This window comes from Balaenoptera borealis, assembly GCF_965194805.1.
Source record: "Balaenoptera borealis genome assembly, chromosome: 4".
NCBI classification, from domain to species: Eukaryota; Metazoa; Chordata; class Mammalia; order Artiodactyla; family Balaenopteridae; genus Balaenoptera; species Balaenoptera borealis.
This window is the reverse complement of record NC_138861.1, coordinates 112,583,613-112,603,064: the sequence shown is the minus strand read 5'-3', so window position 1 is coordinate 112,603,064 and position 19,452 is coordinate 112,583,613. Positions and strand designations below refer to the sequence as shown.

Below are 19,452 nucleotides of genomic sequence, written 5' to 3'. Positions count from 1 at the left end.
GACAACGAGTGCTTCTGATTACGAAATCCTAGCATATCAGTCCTAGCCATGATGGGATCAGAAGAATCATGTTACAGATCTTCCTTTTAGAAGCGAGGTCAGAAAGGGCTCAGAGGGACACGCTGGTTCGCAGAACTGGAAGGGGATGATGCCACACGTCCTGAGGCTGACGTCATTCCGGATTCTGAGCACTATGGATGCTGAGATGATAAGGCTTAGCTCCTGTCCCCCAGGAATGCGCTATGGATGGGGAAGTGGGTCACAGACATGCACGGAAGTTTCCAGCATATTCTAACAGCGGCAGAGGTGGGACACCAGAGAGGAGGCATGTGGCTGTGTTGTTTGATGTTTACCCATTCTTGTATTCATTTATTCACTCATTCATTCATTCATTCATTCATTCAACAGTACGTACCAAGCATCTATTGCATGTCGGGACCACACTGTTCAAGGCATCATGGACCCAGAGCTGAACAAGGCAGAGAAAGTCCCTGTCCTCCTGGACACAGTGGCTAATCAGACAGGAAACAAGCATGCGCTTGAATGGATGTTTAGGTACAATTATGGAAAACTCTAGAAAGTGGTGTAAGGTGGTATGAGAGAGAATATCGGGATTCTGACCTAAGCTGAAGAGTGAGAATTAACCCCACGTGGACGTAGGTGGGGTTGGCAGTGGGGCCTGGTGAAAGGAGCAGCGGGCAGGGAGGGCCAGGGCTGGAAGGGGCTTGTGTGTGAGGGTCTGAGAGACCAGCGTGGCTGGAGCCGCAGCCGTGGGGTTGGGCAAGTCCTGCCTTGGAGACAAGGTTAGGGAGGCGGGGTTGCATCCTGAGAACAAAGTATTGAAGGTTTCTACATGTAGGTGGGGGGTTGAGGGTGACAATGAGGCGGGCTCTTTACAGAGGCCTCTCAGACAGCCCATATTGCTGGGCTATTAGCGTTGGGGGGAGATTCGAGGATGGTGACCAAGTGGAAGCAGGAAGACCCAATTTAGTCCATACAAGGGGTGATGGAGGCTTGGACCAGAGTGAGGTTAGGAGTTGTGGACGACTCGTGAGGTGGTTCCAGGGACCACAGGAGACCCACTCGTGCTGAGGCCCGCACACACGGTCTGACCCACGGGAACAGGAGACCTGGCTTAGCCACTGTCACTGTTTAGCCCGTCCTGCCCTCAGACCGTGCCGGACAGGCGACCGTTACCCTCCTTCCAGCTCTCCAGGAAGCCTCAAGGGAAGACAGCGCAGCCCTGTGGGCAGCGGAGGGACTTTGGCTTCGGAGACACACTGAGCCATTCTGATCCTGCTGACTTAGCTGTGTGACCCTGGGCAAGTTGTGTAAACATGCTGAGCCATGATTTCCACTTCGAGAAAGGAAATGGGAACCTCTCTCTGCAGGTCGAGGGCTGCAGCAAATGAAGATGCGGTGAGCCAGGCCCTGAGGGGAAGCTCGCTAAACCTTAGCCCCCTCCCTCCATCTTTGGTAGCACATATTTCTCTCTCCATCCTCTTCCAGGTCTAAAGAGTCTCTGAATATCTAACTCAACTTCCTCTTCTTGTCCTGTGCTCCGTGAAAATCAAATTTCTGCTCTTAGTGGCTTATTATAACTGCCTTGAGTCTGTGACGTTAGAATATATTACTGGAAAGAACTAAGATGGTTTGTCTTGCAATAGATGGGATAAGCAAGTGAGTCCACAAAAGAGCTGGCCCATGTCCGGGTCTAGAGACCAAAGAGAGGCTGGGGGCTTTTTTTTTTTAATTAATTTATTTATTTTTGGCTGCGTTGAGTCTTCGTTGCTGCGCGCAGGCTTTTCTCTAGTTGCGGCGAGAGGGGGCTACTATTCGTTGTGGTGCGTGGGCTTCTCACTGCGGTGGCTTCTCTTGTTGCAGAGCACGGGCTCTAGGGCAAGCGGGCTTCAGTAGTTGTAGCGCACGGGCTCAGTAGCTGTGGCTCGTGGGCTCTAGAGCACTGGCTCAGTAGTTGTGGCACATGGGCCTAGTTGCTCCGTGGCATGTGGGATCTTCCCAGATCAGGGCTCGAACCTGTGTCCCCTGCATTGGCAGGCAGATTCTTAACCACTGCGCCACCAGGGAAGCCCCTGATTGTAGTACTCTTTGTAAAATGGAGAAACTAAGCTTAAAACACTTGGTATCCATGATCAAGTCCAAATTCCTCAGCCAGATATGCACTAGCATTCTCTGCTTGGTCTCACTATCCATTTCTAGCCAAGAAGTAACAAATGAACTATCCCTCTCCCCTCCCCAGTCCCATGGCAGACATTATTAATGACTCGGACTACTCTTCCCACTAAGCCCAGATTCAGCTTCAGAATCCTTCTCAACACAGCACCACAAGCATCAGGGGCACCCAGGCACCTGGGTGGGAAAGGGCGTGCCGCCCGCCTGTCCTGGCAGCTGCCTCGATGCTGCAGTGTGAGGGCCACAAACTCGGAGCCTGCGTGCACTTACTCCTTGCCCTGCCTCCTCTACCTACTCACCGCTGCCCAACACCAAGTTGCCTCCTTCCTAAGATGGTCCAGCGCAGCCAAGAGGCATGAATGATGCCTTCATCTGCTCGAGGATTCTGCCCCGGGGCTGCCAGCACCAAGTTCCTCCTGAGCCCAGTGCCTCTGGAAGGAACTCAGAACGGCGGCGAGCACACCCTTCACTGATTTGTTTTTTAATCACAGGGGATGAGAGCTGAAAAGGGAAATTATAAACATGGGTTAGGCTTTATTCTGGACAAGCTTCTGCACCAAGAATTCCCATGGCCTGGTTCAGCAGAGGCCGGGTTCCTCTGAAAGTTTGTCATTCTTAAAATATGTATGTGGCGAAGCCCCTAGATGGTCAAATCCTTTCTCCATCCCTAAGGGGCTGAGTCTTCCTTGTTGGTTATCCAAATATGGCTGTTCTCTGATTTCATTGTCAAGGCCTGTGTCCTACACTCATCTACTCAATTATTCAATCAGTCATCAGTACTGACACCTACAGCGTACCTGACCGACCTGGGCTGGTCCTGGGGACACAGCGGTGGACAAGCCACCTGGTCCATGCCCTTGTGGGGCTGACTTCCTGGTGCTACCATCTGAAATCCGGGATGAGGCCCATCCAAGCATTTCCCTTGAAGAGCCATAGGACCTCCTGTTCTTAAACCCGAGGGCTCATGTCACCCCAAGCCCTGGCTCCCTACAGATCCCTCCATCCTTCTCAGGGGTCTCCCCACCCCTTCTCACGGCTCTCTCCACCTCCATCCCCGGGGACCTTGCTGTCTTCTGTGATTCTTTCCCCATGAAGCCTTCCACCAGTGCCCACTCCCTCTCCCCAGTCTACCCCGCCCCTGTCAGTCCTGACAGGCACCGCATAGCTTTCCCCACTGAGTCTTCTCCCGGTCCCCACAGGGACACAAACGGAAGGAGGATGACAAACTGGGAGAATCAAGGACTCACACAAGATAGAGACAGCAGGGAGTCCATTGAAATATATATTCGGTGTATGTTTTTTTTTTCAAGTTTAAGCCATTTAATTCATTAACAACTTTAAGTGAAATGCACACAGGAGGAACTGGTTCAATTCTCTCCTGTCAGCTGGAACATTCTGACGCCTCTGGAGGGGCAGGATCTCCCAGGTGCAGCCCAGACCTGGAGAAACCACCCAGCGTTTGCCTTTGGTGGTGGCAGGGAGACCACGGTCAGAGCCAGTCACCTGGTGTTTTATGTGGCTTCATTTTCACAAGCCTGTAGCCTCGGCCCAGGGGCAGCCAGAGCCCAGAACCTGGGACCCGATGGGTTGCACTCAAATCCCACCTCCTCTCCCTGCTGCCTGTGATTCCAGACAAGTCCCTTCACCTCCTGGGGCTTCTGTCCCGTGATCTGTAAATAGGGGTGAAGACCATGAGACCAGCCTCACAGGAGTGTTGTGCGGATCGAGCCAACACGTGCGCAGTGCTTACGATAGCATCTGCTGCTAGAAACGCTTGATAACAGGTGGGGAAATCGAGGCTCAGAGGGGAGGCTGTCAGCCCGAGGTCACACAGGAAGACAGAGGCAGAGTGCCCCTGAGCCAGTTCCCTCCGCCACGCACTAGCTCCTGAGGCGTGTCAGAGGCCACTGGCTCTCACGTGAGGGGTTTTCTCTGTACCTGGGCATGGGGTCAGGACACGTAGGAAAGCTCCAGTGTTGCTGCTGACCTTTGACCCATAGGGACCTGGGATCACTTGGCTTTGGACTGACTCCACCGTCAATCTCAGCACTAAAGCCCATCAATCCATCCCTGAATTCCTGAACCCTGGTCCAGCACGGGCCCTATTGCCTTCTTTTAACATGTTGGCCTCACTTTTTACCATTTGCTTTTGATGATCTGGGCCCCACTCCCCGAAGAACACTGCTGGCCTGCAGATTTCTGAGGTCCAAGGCCTGGCCGCTCTGAGAGGTGACTTGCAGAAGAGCAACCTCAGCACCTGGGCTGGGCTTTGTCTGCTGCGCCACCAAGATCCCTGGTGTTTGCCCTCGGTCCCGCGCATCAGCTCTCTCCAGTGACTCAGCATGCGGCCAACCTAAGTCCTCCTTCCCGCACCTGATGCCCGGCTCCCCCAGTGCTGCCTGGTTGCCCGTGGTACCCTTGGTCCTTGACCTTTGGCCCTTGACCCTTGGCCTTCTCTCAGCACCAGCAGGTTCCCACCCTCTTGGGGAACATGAGCTGTCAGGAGTTCGCCTGGGATCAGCCCGCAGGGGTCCTAGGCCCCTCCCCTCGGTCCCTGCTGCTTGACCCTGAGCCACGATTGTTTCTTCCAAACTTCAGTGTCTGCGTCTGTGAAATGGGAATAACAACAGAAAACCCCACCTCACCGGCTGGGAGGGATTCTTCGATCCTCGGGAAAGCTCTCTCTGTGACTGCCTCGGACAATCTATTGGGACAACACCAACGATAAGTGGTAGCTGTTGCTTTTAGACCAGAGTTCACAGTTAGTCCAAATATTTCCATTTTCACACTTTTTGTAACAAAGAAGAAAAATATATGTAGCATAACAGTTACAAGCACAGAGGTGAGAGCTAGCAAAGTTTGGGTTCTACCTCTTGCCAATTGCGTGACCCTGCACAAGTTTCCTTAAATCTCAGTGTTCATTTCTTCATCTGTAAAATTGAAAAATGATATGTAACTCACGAGCTTTGTGTCAAGATTAAAAGAGATAACGTATGAAAATGTCCTCTCCCAGTGTTGACAGAGAGTAAAAAGAAATCCATAAACAAGGTCATCACTGTTACTATGTTACCACTGTGTACAGGTAATTCCATATGGTTGTTTCCATACTCTATTTATACTTTGTCAGCCTTTTTCCAATTTATGTTCCAGAATATTCCCATCATCATTAACATTATTGTACTGACTGTATAATAGTCTGTCTTTTAGGTGCTCATATGTCCTTTAACCAGTTGGTCATCGTTGATTTCCTTTTTTCAATATTACAAACAGCTCCGGAATAGACAGACATATGTGGGCAAATAGGTCCTCCAACATTGCGATTCTTTCCTTGAAATAGATTTCACGAAATGGGATTACTGCATCAAAATGCAATGCACAAGCACAAAATGCAACGCACATTTTTAGGTTTCTTGATGTACATTGATATTTTGGGTTCCAGAAAATTTATACAAATTTGCATTCTTGGGGGTGTATACGAGGCTGCATGACACATCACTCCCTCCTCTGACTTACTAAGGAACAATCTGAGCCTCTCGAATCAGTTCTTTCTGCTCCCGCGTCTTGGCACTCTTGTTTAGGGACAGTGCCCATTTGTTGAGTCATTCACTCATTCACTCATTCATTTATTCATTCAATGCTTAATTCTCAATTTTCATGTTATTTGGCCTTTTTTCTTTTTTTAAAAACAGCTTTGTTACAGTGTAATTTATATACCACAAAAGGCACCTTTGGAAGTGTATAATTAAATAGTTATAGAGTTAGGCAACCACAATCTAATTTTGGAATATCACCATCATGCCTGAAAAGAAACTCATGCCCCCTTACAGACACTACCCCTCCATGTGCCTCCCCAGCTTTGGCAACTTCTAATCTAAGTTCTGTCTCTGTAGATTACAGATATGCCTTTTCTGGACTTTTCTTATAAACAGGATTACACAGTACATGACCTTTTGTGTCTGGTTTCTTTCACTTAAGCATGACATTTTTGCCGTTTGTCCTGTCAGCCAGCGTCTTCTTGATAAACCTTCTTCACTTGGCTCGCAAGACACTGAGGTTGTTTGTTTCCCTACTACCCTAGTTATTCCTTCTCCTGGAGCTGGGACTTGGGGCAGTAAGTGAGACATTCACCTTGGGAGCAAAATCAAAGGAGGTATTGAAAAATTCAGTCATCGAGATAAATAATATTTAACACAGTATTTCCAAAAAGTCAAAATGAACAAAAAAACTCCATGAGGAACAAAATATCAACATTTTAAATAAAGGCAGGATCTAGTGGGGGTTGAGGGGGAGGCTAGTGGGGTGCGTTTTACGAGTGTAGAATCGGATCCTGAGACAAGGTTTTCCACACACATTCTCTGAAAAACAGCCTTTGGCATCCCGTGGCCACTCTCCCTGCTTTAATTCTTCTTCCTAAACCTTTGTTACCCCTCGTCTGTCCCATAAGCGTTTATTTATTTGTGGAGTGTGCGTGAGGGCTGATGCATTTCAAAGAATGAGGCCAGATGTGCAGGTGCAGCCACATCAAGGAGCAAATAGTGCCTCTATCATTTGGATTCTTCCCTTAGAATAGATTTCAATAAAGGAGCTACTGTGTCAAAATAAACACAATGCACAGTTCTAAGTTTCTCTTTTTTAAAAAAATTATTTATTTATTTATGTTTGCTGTGTTGGGTCTTCGTTGCTGCGCACGGGCTTTCTCTAGCTGCGGCGAGCAAGACTACTCTTTGTTGCGATGCGCAGGCTTCTCATGGCGGTGGCTTCTCTTGTTGAGGGTTCTAGGCGCGCAGGCTTCAGTAGCTGTGGTGCGTGGGCTCAGTAGTTGTGGCTCGCGGGCTTAGTTGCTCTGCGGCATGCGGGATCTTCCTGGACCAGGGCTCAAACCCATGTCCCCTGCATTGACGGCAGATTCTTAACTACTGCACCACCAGGGAAGTCCCTCTAAGTCTCTTGACGTCTGTCAATGTTTCACATCAGTGTTTCACCCAAGGACACAGAGAATATCTCCTCCTCTCCAAAGAGCACGTTGGATGATGAACTAAGAATCCTGACCTTTATTCATAAGCATGGAGGGCTTTTAGACAAAGGAGAACTGTGGTCCCCAAATCAGTATCAAACATCCGATCACGGCACCAGAGAGAGGAGAGGATGCACTACAGCAGGGCTGACGAATGATTTCTCTAAAGGACCAGATGGTTTACGGCTTTGTTAGCCATACACTCTGTTGCTACCACTCAACTCTGCCACTGGAGCGTGAGAGCAGCCTGAGTTGTGTACATAGATGCGTGTGCCTGTGTTACAATAAATAAATAAAACTTTATTTACAGAGACAGGCAGTGGGCCAGATTTGGCCCATGGGTCATAGTTTGCTGCCCCTGTTCTAGAGTGTTCATGTAAGCTCATGAAGTCTCTGACTTAACGCTTAGTGCAGAAGCAGCCTGGGATGTCCCTCGGAACAGTTCTTAGCAGGAGTGCTTTACTAAGAACTTTCCCCAGACAATGTAAGTGCCACTCACAGGGCACCCTCACCCATGTGCAATGAGAGCTTTGAGGAAGGATGGATGGCGGGTGGCGAATGAGTATGTGAGTGAATGGACGACTATCCATCAGTGAAGAACAGCCGAGGACACAGGGCAGAGGGAACTGGGGGGCATGCAAAGGCTGTTCCACGAAGACGACACTTCCTCTTCCTCTACCTCTGTCTCGAGGAGTAACACCATCGAACCCCCCGCTGCTCCAGCAGGATAAGAGCTAGCTAACCTGTCATCCTCCTCCTCCTCCTGGAGCCCCACGTCCAGGTGATCCCATCTCAGAGGATGTCTCTACCTGGGTTCTCTGCATCCCCACTGCCATTCTCCCAAGCCAGGTTCTTGTCCTGTCCCACCTGGACATCAGCCTGGCTTCCGGTCTCCAGCCTCCTGTCCGATTCGCTATAGTATCCTCTGGGGTAACCTTTCCTGAAGGAAAACAGCATCATCAGTTCTCTGCTCGGAAGCCTTCAATGGCTCTCAGCTGTTTCTAGATTAAGTCTCCACTTAGAGGAAGAAGGAAGAAAATAAGGCAAGAAGGAGGGAGAGGAGGAAGGAAGGGAGGGAGGGAGGACAAGCATTCAGGAGAGCCCGTCCTGGGGCAGCACCGTGCCAGCAGCACCCCTGAATTGTCTCACTCTCCCCTCACCCCTCACGCCTGCCCCCATGACACACGAAGCCCTCACAGTCCTGCCTGGGCTCTGCACCCGCCTCTCCCAGCCAGACGTGCCCTTCACCTGCCCTCTTTTTTTTTTTTTTTTTTTTAACATCTTTACTGGAGTATAATTGCTTTACAATGGTGTGTTAGTTACTGCTGTATAACAAAGTGAATCAGCTATACATATACCTATATCCCCATATCTCCTCCCTCTTGCGTCTCCCTCCCACCCTCCCTCTCCCACCCCTCTAGGTGGTCACGAAGCACCGAGCTGATCTCCCTGTGAGATGCAGCTGTTTCCCACTAGCTATCTATTTTACATTTGGTAGTGTATATATGTCCATGCCACTCTCTCACTTCGTCCCAGCTTACCCTTCCCCCTCCCTGTGTCCCTGTGCTCTCTTCTCTTCACCTGATCGATTCCTACTCATTGTTTTAGGATTTGCCTCCAATGCAAATTTTCCAATGTAGCCTTCAGGGACAGCTTCAGGCAAGTTCCGTTTCCCCCTGGAGTCAAGAATGCTCCATTCCCATGCCTGGGGCCAGGCCCAGAGTGGACACCCAGCCAACAGAGTGGAATAGATCAATGAAATCAGCTTCTATTTTGGAGAACTGATATTGATCAAGATTTAATGGTAATTATTTGTTTGTTTGCTTGACTCTTCAAAATTAATCCTTGAGTAAGCCGATCAGTACCTAATGCCAAGTGAAGAGACTGAAAGAGAAACAGCACCTCACCATGCCATTTAGTAACCTGATTTCCAGGTTTCCTGCTCACTTCCCAAGGGAGAAAAGCGACCTTTGAATACCTCTCTGTGCAAGTGCTTTCAGTGTTGTCTGGTTCACCCCTATGACACAGCAGCACTGTCATTCCCATGTTATGGCTGAGCAACCTGACTCAGAGAAGTCAAGTAACTTGTCTTAGGTCACACAGCCAGGAATTGGACTGATTGCCCTCAATCTTTCCCCACACCAGGCTGCTCCCAGATCCAAGAGAAACTAAACTGCCGTTGTGGTGCTCTCTCTCCATCAATGTGGCAACACTACAGAGCCACACTCCCCTCTGAATTTTATAGGAGCAGGGGACAGGGGAGGTCTCCTAAACCAGCCGCTGCCTGTTGGCTTTCTGGCCTTTTAGAGGGTCTCGTGTTGGAAGAATCTGGAGAGGAAGAACATGATCTCCAGCACCAGAAACCCTGAGATGGATTGGTTTGGAGTCTCCTGAAAGCATTGTAAGCAAGAGGCTTCTTGATGTACAGTATCCGGTGGCTGTTGATCTAGCCACAGACAAATCTCAGTTCAGTATGGCCTTTGCAGCGGTTAAATAGATTTCAGGTCGTCCTACCTTTGTGGCTTGAGTGGGAGGGAGCTGAAGTCCCTCCTCGAAGACAGGGCTTAGGAGTGGAACCCTGACTTCATGGCATCATGGACCCAGGTTTTCGAGACAGACCCCTTGTGTGCTATAGCATTGAAGCACCACCGATGATGATGATCTCTCCCTTTGGGGGTTGGGGGTGTCAGCCCCTCAGATCCTCTGCTTCTCACCATGACTATTAGTTGTTGGCTTTCCAACATCCTAAGAGAAGATGGGAAAGGTCTGTAAGGTTGTGGTTTGTGGCTTGTTATCTGTGGGGAAAATGGCAATTTTGGAGTGGCTCCTTTATGGGAATCATGCTGTTGGAATGGAGGACTGTGAAACAATGGAAGATGTGTATATGGCTTCAGTGGAAACAGATCGGGGAGCCAAGGAACAGTTACATCTTTACGACACCAGGGGCCTACAGGAAGGTGTGGAGCTGCCGAAGCATTATTTTTTATTTGCCGATGGCTTCGTTCTTGTGTACAGTGTGAATAACCTTGAATCCTTTCAAAGAGTGGAGCTTCTGAAGAAAGAATGTGATCAGTTCAAAGACAAAAAAGAGGTGGCAATTGTTGTATTAGGAAACAAAACTGACCTTTTTGAGCAGAGACAAGCGGAGGCTGAAGTGGCACAGCGGTGGGCCAGGAGCGAGAAGGTGCATCTGTGGGAGGTGACGGTCACAGACCGCAAGACCCTGATCGAGCCCTTAACCCTGCTAGCCCGCAAACTCTCCCAGCCCCAGAACAAAGCGAGCTTCCCTCTGTCTGGGAGGAGAAGCAAAGGCAACTCCAGCTCTGAGAACTAAACCCTAGGGTGCACAACTGTCCCTTGAATAGTGACTGCCTCGAGGTGTCCGTGAACTCATGTAAAACAGGCCATTTCTATCTAGCTTTGGCCCTTAGGAAACCCCTAGGGAAGTAATTTAAGGCACTTTTAGTTATAATTCAGTTACTATTGCCTGACATGAAGTAATATATTTGCATTCTCCTTGTTTCAAACTTGTCCCTGAAAGTAGCACCTTTGTTATCTATATTATGTTGCATTTGTCAAGAGAATAAAATAAAGTTTGGGTGGTATGCACATGTAAAAAAAAGCACCAAGGCAAAGATCAACAAACCCACTCCTTCCAGCCCTGGTATTAGGTGAAATGCCGACCAGAGCTTTTATTAGAATTGAAAATCAGACTAACTTTCCAAATACAGGCCTTCTCTTTTCTTGGCTCCCAAGGAAGCCAAAAAGGAAAAAGAGAGACCCAGCCGATGCAGGCTGATGGGAAAGGGGGGCAGCCCAGAGGACTGTAGAGTTTTCAGATGTATGAATAATTTGAATAAAAATCATTAGCAACATGCCATTTCTTCTATGCCAAGAATAGAGTCCTCCCTTTATAAATATCCTCAGGGGAGCGACTGTGATGGATAGATGCTGGGGTTTGTAAAGGTGGATCCATTTTACTCAGTGGGTGCCAAGGCGCTTGATAAATAAACCGACGATTATAAACCATCCCTTAAAAAGTCTGGAAGGAAATACAGGAAAACATTCACAGTAGTTTCCAGGAATGTGCTAGTGTTGTTTCCTTCTCCTGTTCTTTTTTTTTTTTTTTTTAATTTTTGTAATCATGAAAATATGTTAAAGTGAAAATTTAACTTTATTTTAAAATAAGTGCTTACAATGACTTGCAGCTTTTGAGTTGCCTCCCAATGTGATGCAAAACAGCCTATACAATTTGCCAGACAATCCTCTGGAAACCATTCAGTAGTCTCATTTGATGTCACATGTTCAGATCCGCTCTGCTAATATGTAATTTGAAATACTTTTATTTAATTAAATACTTTAAATACTTCTCCATACTAAAATAATCAAATCAACTTATTTTAAAAATAGATACACCCTTTTATAAGATAGTTATCTAAAAAGACAAACTCAGCTCAGCCTTTGGGCAGGCGTATCACAGAGTCCTGGTGGGGAGGTTTGAATGGAGAAAGCTCAGTGTCAGCACTGTGACATGCTTTCACATTTCAGTAATTATTAACACATCCCGTGTCGCTGGCTCTCAGAATGGTATTTACTTTATGGCTCAGAAGACTTGAGCTCATGGCTTCCATATCATTTGCCTTTTGACCTACTTCACATAGGGAAATGTTGATATCTCAGAATCTTCCAGTTCAAAGTGGTTCCACCCTGAACCTGCCTCATTACCCGCATCTGAATTTCCTGTCAGCCCAGCACAAGCAAGTGACCCGTCCAGGGTAGGGAGCAGTAACTGCCATTATTTTTTTCTTTTAACCATATGTTTTCGTACATCCTATTATTTAATTTTCGGAGCAACATGGTGAGCTACTAAGTTCAGGATTTATGCTTTTATGAGTTGAATTGTGTCCCCCCAGAAAGATATATTGAAGTCCTAAGCCCTGGTCACCTATGAATGTGACCTTAACTGAAAATAAATTCTTTGAGTACGTAATCAGGTTAAGATAAGGTCATTAAGTGGCCCTAAACCAAGATGGCAGGTGTCCTTATGAGAAGAGACAGACACACACAGGGAGAAGGCATGTGACAACAGAGATGGAGATAAAAGTGATGCAGCTGCAAGCCAATGGGTGCCAAGGATCTATAGCCACCACCAGCAGCTGAAGAGGCAAGGAAGGATTCTACCCAGGGTCTCTATCCATAGGGAGCGTGGCCCTGCCGACAACTTGATCTCAGACTCTGGCCTCCAGAACTGCGAGAGAATAAATTTCTGTTGTTTGTGGTGCTTTGTTACAGCAGCCCTGGGACACCATCCAATCCCCTTTCAGCTTGTTCTATTTATGACGATCATGGACCACTGGTCACTTCATCTGTTCTCCAGTCCACCAGACCTTCTCTTCTTCACAGTCTCCTCATCTAAGTCAGATTCCAGATTTTAACTTAATAGCACAATGATATTCTACACTCTTCCTTCCTTCTTCACAGTTTTGGGCCAGCATGGCCAGTGGATTCCACCACCAACACGTGGCGCCATATGCAAACGGGGGGGGGGGGGTCATGCTGCCGGCATCTCAGTCCACAAAGTGTTTTTCAAGCGTCCTTTGTTTTCCTGAGTCCTCTAACCACCCCATCTACCCCTCACTCCCAGCAGTTGGCTGTGCCAGATGCACAGACGTCCCACCTGTAGCCCCTTCATTAGCCTGTGCGCCCATCCCCCAGCTGCTGTCAATGTTGCTGACAAAATCCCACCACTGCTCCCTTCTCTGAAGAACTTTCCTCAGCCAGCAGGAGCACCCTGTTTGTTGGCCACCAACCGCAGACCCGCCGATGACTGTCTGATACAGGGGTACAAACAGCAGGTCCCCTTGCCTTAAGGTAGAACAGCAGGTAGATATACTCATTTAATCCCCCAAAGATTTTGTGGCCATTTAGTCAAGTAACCATACCCTGAGGGGAAATAACAATAGACATTTCAAGGGCTGTTTGATACGGGGTCATGGTTGACACCGATATCCAAGGACCCAGAGCATCACCATGCCACCCCCCTCCCCGCCATTGGCAAAGGCCATACAAGAATCATGTAGTCACTATTTACAATAGCCAGGACATGGAAGCAACCTAAATGCCCATCGACAGACCAATGGATAAAGAAGATGTGGTACATACATACAATGGAATATTACTCAGCCATAAAAAGGAACAAAATTGAGTCATTTGTAGAGACGTGGATGGATCTAGAGACTGTCACACAGTGAAGTGAGTCAGAAAGAGAAAAACAAATATCGTATATTAACACATATATGTGGAACCTAGAAAAATAGTACAGATGAACTTGTTTTCAGGGCAGAAATTGAGACACAGATGTAGAGAACAAATGTATGGACACCAAGGGGAGAAAGTGGCCGGAGTGGTGGTGGTGGGATGAATTGGGAGAGTGGGATTGACATGTGTACACTAATATGTATAAAATGGATAACTACTAAGAAAAAAATTCAAAAATTCAAAAAAAAAATTCAAAAAAAACAATCATATAGTCAATATAGTTCTGGCCCAGGTATGCTGCACAGTGGGTGCAGTGAATCAACAGACGCCCCCCCCGTGGCAATTTCCTTGGCCCTGAATATTTTTAGGAGAGATACACCGAACCACTGGACAAAATCTCACGTTGGTTTCTTGACCTGTAAAGTGACAGTTATTACATAAGAAAGGCCAACTGGCAGGCCTAGAACTTTCACCCCCTGAGAAGACAGCAAATGAGAAACACACAACTGCTGCCACCTGGATGTAGTCCAAGTTCTGAGAAGTTAAAATATGAAGTCATGCGCATCTTAGAGTCGGTACAAAAGATCATTCTGGCAGAGAGGAGACCAGAAGTCTGGCATCCTAACTGTCCCCACTGAGCCCCCCCAGAAAGTTTATCAGATGCTTCTGATACTTAGAGCAGCAACAGTCCCAGAACACAAGACAGCTACTCACCACCTCTAGTCTCGCGCTAAGACCCCGTGTCAGAACTCCCCGAATGAGACCTTCTGAGTTCATGGCCACTTAGGAACATAATTCAAGCCACACATCAGGCCCGGGAAGTTCCCACTGGCTGGCCTCTCCATCCTACCTCCCAGGTAGAACTGGCCTTTTCAGAATTTCCCCGATGTGCTGTAGGCTTTTCAGTGATAATTCCCCCAGCCTGTTTTTCCAGTCTGTCAATCAGATTAGGGCTCCTTCCTGATTTGAGTGCAATCCTCCTCTTTCCACAGGGTGAAAAGTTAATTTCCTTAATGACTAAGCGTTTCGCCATTCTGACCCAGGGTTTCTCAGCCTTGGCGCTCTTGTATTTCAGGCTGGATCATCCTGTGCATTGTAGGACGTTTAGCAGCATGCCTGCGCCTCTGCTCACGTGGTGCCAATAGCAACCTTGCACCCCCATCTCCAGTCCCTCACTCCCACCCCACTGTGACCACCAAAAATGTCTTCAGACAATACTAAATGTCTCTTGAGGGACAAAACCACCCCAGGGCTATTTTCATCTCTGTGCCCCTATTTCGGTTGGACCAAGCAATCTGTATTACTCTCCCTTAGACTGAAAATCCTGTGCTTCCATAACACTCATTCTCTAGTCATGGTTTTCCAAAGAAGAGTGGGAGTGGGATGCTTTATTTATGATTGTGTTGAACAGGAGGCCAGTTTTCGTTATGGCAGTGTATCAGTGTTCTCCAGTAAAACAGAGCCATTAGGATGTGCGTGTCTATAGCAGGACCTGACTCATGTAATTCAGGGAGGTGTAAGTCCACATCCACAGGGCAGGCTGGAGACCCGGGCAGATTTGCAGTCTAAGTCCAAAGGCAGTCTGCTGCAGAATTCCCTGTTGCTCAGAGGAGGTCAGTCATTTTTTTCTTAAGGTCCACCCATGTTATAGAGGGTAATGCTTTACTCGAAGTCCAGTGATTTAAATGTTAGTCTCACGCAAAAAAACACCTTCACGGAAACATCCAGAATGATGTTTGACCAAATACCTGGGCACTGTGGTCCAGCCAAGTTGACACCTAAAATTAATCATAACAGGCATCAGTGGATGAATTAATTCACAGCAAAGAGGGGGAGGATGCACTTAAGTGCACCTGGAATTTGGGGCCAGGCTTCCATGATTACTGCCTGAAAGGTCAATGTTATAGATGCTGTACTGGGGCCATCAGTGATTTTCAGACCTGGCCGTTACACTCACCTGCCGAGCCTTGAAAAGATGCCGGTGTCAGAGCTACTCTTGGAAAGTTCAATCCACTAGGTCTGAGGCGGGGCTCAGGCATTGATGTGTTGTTAGAGATCCTTAGATATTCCTAGTGTGCAGCCAGGGCTGGGAGCCTCTGGGCTGAATGGGCATTTGCTCCCCCGCCCCACCCCCTGCTGGATCGCCCAGTGGACATGAGCACAGGCTTTGCTGCAAAGTGCGTTGGTTTTGAGTCCCACTTCCTTTCAAGGGAGTTACAAGCCGCTGGGATGGTCGTTTTACCTGAGGCTGTTGGTCAATTAAGGAGATGCTTGGAAAGCACCTCGCCCAGTCCCTGGAGACATAACATCTGCCCTATGTCAATATATGTCTGCTCCACCACCAAGCTTGGGATTAACAACCTGGGTGTCCCCTCCCTGTCATTTTAACGTTCCTGTTAAAATATAATAATAATCACACTTTGTCTAACATGTATCAAGCTTTGAGACAGATGCTGTGCTACAAGTAAGCATTATGAATCTTCACAATAGGCCTATGAAGAAGATTCTTATAAATAAGAAAAAGTGAGGTACAGAGAGGTTAGGCAGCTTCTCCAAGGCAGGAGCAAACCGTCTGAGATTTATCTGACTCAGAAGGTTAAAGTTTTAAGGAACTTGCTTCAGGAGATATAAATCAGGGTTACGGCCTCAGGGAAGAAGGAAACAAAAAATGGCATAGTTCCTACATGTCACCATCGTGTACCTAGAAAATCTAAGAAAATAGAAATAAAAATTCTTAGAATTAATATGGGAGTTTAGCAAAAACTTGGTGCATATCCAAAACCCAGATATGTTCCTGGTGAATGTCAACATTCAGTGGAAATCATATGTGAAAATAAAGAGCTCATTCAGACACAGCCACCTAAGCAGTGAGATGCTTTTTGCCTGACTGTACCTGGGCACACTCAGATCCAAACTAACTTATTTAATAAAAGCTGCTTCAGAGTTAAAAAAAATTTTTAATTGTGAAACAAAAGTTTAATTGTGAAAAAATCGTATATACATATTTATATATATATCTTATGTATAATATATACATACACACACGTACACATATATATACACAATTGTATCTATATATATACAATTTTAAAAATAATTGAATGAACACCCTTATGACCACCTGGGCAGACACACTCTTAAGGAAGCCCCATGATCTGGCTTTCGTGTGCTTGTGTGACTCATTCTCTTGAGCGTGGATAGAACCTGTGACCTGCTTCTGAACATACGGAATATGGCAAAATATAAAACAGCTTCTTAATATATGTAACAAGAGCTCACACTGACACTCCCAAGACTAAGAAATTCATATCTGGAAAAACAAAAATAATAAATAGATTAAAAATGATCAGCTTCACTGATGCCAGTTGAATTGTAGTGCCATATTGGCCAAGTTGGTTTTGGAGTTAGGCTGAGTTATGATACCCAAAGTTGGCAAGAACAGAATAACACAGGCCCTTGCTCACTGTGGAGAGGAACACAAATTAGTAGAATGTTGTCCGAGAGTAGTTTGGCAAAATAGTTCCCGTGTCTTAAAAGTGTGCATAGTCTTTGTTCTAGTTATTCATTTTTAATAATCTATCCAAAGGCAACAATCCTCAATGCAATGACTGATGTGAAAACACGTTGATCAAGGCATTTGCTCTGGCAAAAAATGGAAATCTGAAACCAGCCCCAAATGTGGAGGGCAGGGAAAGACCCAAGAACAAAGCAGACCACTCAGATTGGTAGGTGTCAGGCTTGATAAGCGAGAAAACTTACTTACCAGGCTTGTCTTGGGCAGCTGCAAGACCAGTAGATTTCTGCACCCGCCAGCCAGAATCTTACAAGTTTACAAAGATGCCTTAACTGGAGTCAGTCACATACCCAGTTAGGATAGCCTCAGCTCCACATTTCTATTTCAAGGCTGTACCCTTAGAGCACTTTTGGGAGCGGGGAAGGCAAGTGGAACACGTATTCCAAGGACAAGAGGAGGGGGCAGTGGTGGGGGACAGCCTCCAAGTGCATGGGTCCAGCTGGTGGTCATGTCTTCTTGATGACCTTATCCAACAAATATTAGTGGAATGATTACATATATTATGCTCTAATCGTCCACTTGTTGGATAATATGCAGATATTAAGATGACATTTGCTTATAACTTTTAATAACAAGGATAAATTCTTATGGCTGAAAGTTAAAACAAACTAAAACAAGACAGGAATCCTTAGTAGACACTTCCCACCAAAGCAACAGCAATTTTTCAGTGGAGTTGGACAGACCAGAGTCAAATCCCAGCTGCACCACCTATTTGCTGTGTACTTTTAGGAAGTTGCTGGATCCTTTCAAGCCTCGGGTGTGCTCCTAGGTTTGTTTTAGGGATCCAACGACATCACATAAGCAAAATAGCCTTACACATTCTAGACACTTGGCGAATGTCACCTGCCTGTTTTTGTTAATAATGCTGAACGTGGGGATTATGACACATGGAGAGAAGAGGACAGAATCAAAAATCATACACTGATTATGAGTTTAAAATACATATGTGCCCACTCAGAAGTAGAAGGATGGAAACAGCTGGTTTTAATTTTTAATTTTTAAAAAAAGCAGAGAAGAGTTGCTGGTCTGTATTTCCCTGAGAGTGTGGCTTCTGTCTGGGGTAGAGACTGTGACAGTCTTGTTCACAGGATCCTAGTACCCGACCTTAAGAAGGGAGAAATCTCATGCCAACCTTATTCCCTAGTGAGAGCAGAAGTCTTGTAATGTTCCAAGCCAGAAGGGAAATGGAGTGTGGTGTGCTTTGGGGGACAAATCACCATCTGTGGACCATCTATACAGCCCACATCACTGGCAGTCAACCTTCAATGGGCATTCACACCACCAGGGATGCAAAATGCAGATTCCCATGTGCCCACACTGAGAGATTCTGACTTGGTAAGTCTGGAATGAGGCTGGAAGTGTGTGTGTGTGTGTGAAACATATAGTAAAGTTTGTAAATCCTAAGCATAGGGCTCGATTCATATGTATATACCTATGAATGTACGGTATGTACATGACCATAGTATACCATAGGTAAATTCCATATAGGTATCTATCTACCGATTGACTGATTGATTGATTGATCCATCAATCTACCTATACATAGGTATATACCTGTATAATCACTATTCAGATCAAGATATAGGACAGTTTCAACACCCCAGATGCCCTTACCCACCTCCGCAGAAGGTAACCATTATTCTAACTTCTGTCAACTCAGATTCTCCTGTGCTTGAACTTCCTATAAAGGGAACCACATAGGACTCCCTCTTTTGTGTCTGGGTTATCCTGTTCAACATCATGTTTATGAGTCTGTATCGGTAGTTCGTTGAATTTTATTCAACGAATATGGATAAGCCACAATTTATTCCTCTGTTCTCCTGTTGATGGGCGTCTGGGTTGATCTCAGTTTGGGGCTCTTTTGAACAGCACTGCTCAAATGTTCTTATCCATTCTTTTGTTAGACATACACACTCCATTCTCTTGTCTGTACTTAGGAGTGGGATTGATGGGCTACAGGGTGGGTATGTGTTTAATTTCGGTAGACACTGCCACACAGTGTAATCCACATTTTTATAAGGAATTTCTGATGCAGCTGGTCTTGGACCACACTGAAAAACACTGCTTCGTTGAAAGCCCTATTTTGTGAGCAAACATATTCCCTTTATCTCACCTTTCCTTGGGGTACAAGTGCAGACAAACTTGCTTACATCGAGATACCAGCTAGGTGATTTGGAGAAGAGGAGAGAATGAGAAATTAATACCATCCCTTAGCACTGCTTGGGGGACAAATATTTGCAATTTACTCTTTTGCCCAAGAGAAAGAAGCTGAGAACAGGGATGTGTGATGGGGTTGGGAAGGTGAGAAGCCAGGTCACTTTGCCTCATCAACTGAGCCCCCTCCCACCCCAGCCATGAGCTAGAATCAGGTCCGTTCATTTGCTGGTGAAAAGGTATCTGCTTGGGACCTTGG

General features: G+C 46.6%; 1 long non-coding RNA gene and 1 pseudogene across 2 annotated transcripts; one reads left to right on the top strand and one right to left on the bottom strand.

The window, feature by feature from the left end:
• Positions 1-5,779: 5,779 nt before the first annotated feature.
• LOC309627525 lies at positions 5,780-16,438 on the bottom strand. Its single transcript, XR_014243789.1, has 2 exons — positions 14,180-16,438; positions 5,780-9,952 (listed from the first exon to the last, which is right to left on the bottom strand). It is a non-coding gene; the product is annotated as an uncharacterized lncRNA (long non-coding RNA).
• LOC309627510 (NF-kappa-B inhibitor-interacting Ras-like protein 1 pseudogene) lies at positions 9,939-13,953 on the top strand (annotated as a pseudogene). The gene has a single exon. The product of its transcript is annotated as an NF-kappa-B inhibitor-interacting Ras-like protein 1 pseudogene (transcript).
• Positions 16,439-19,452: the final 3,014 nt, after the last annotated feature.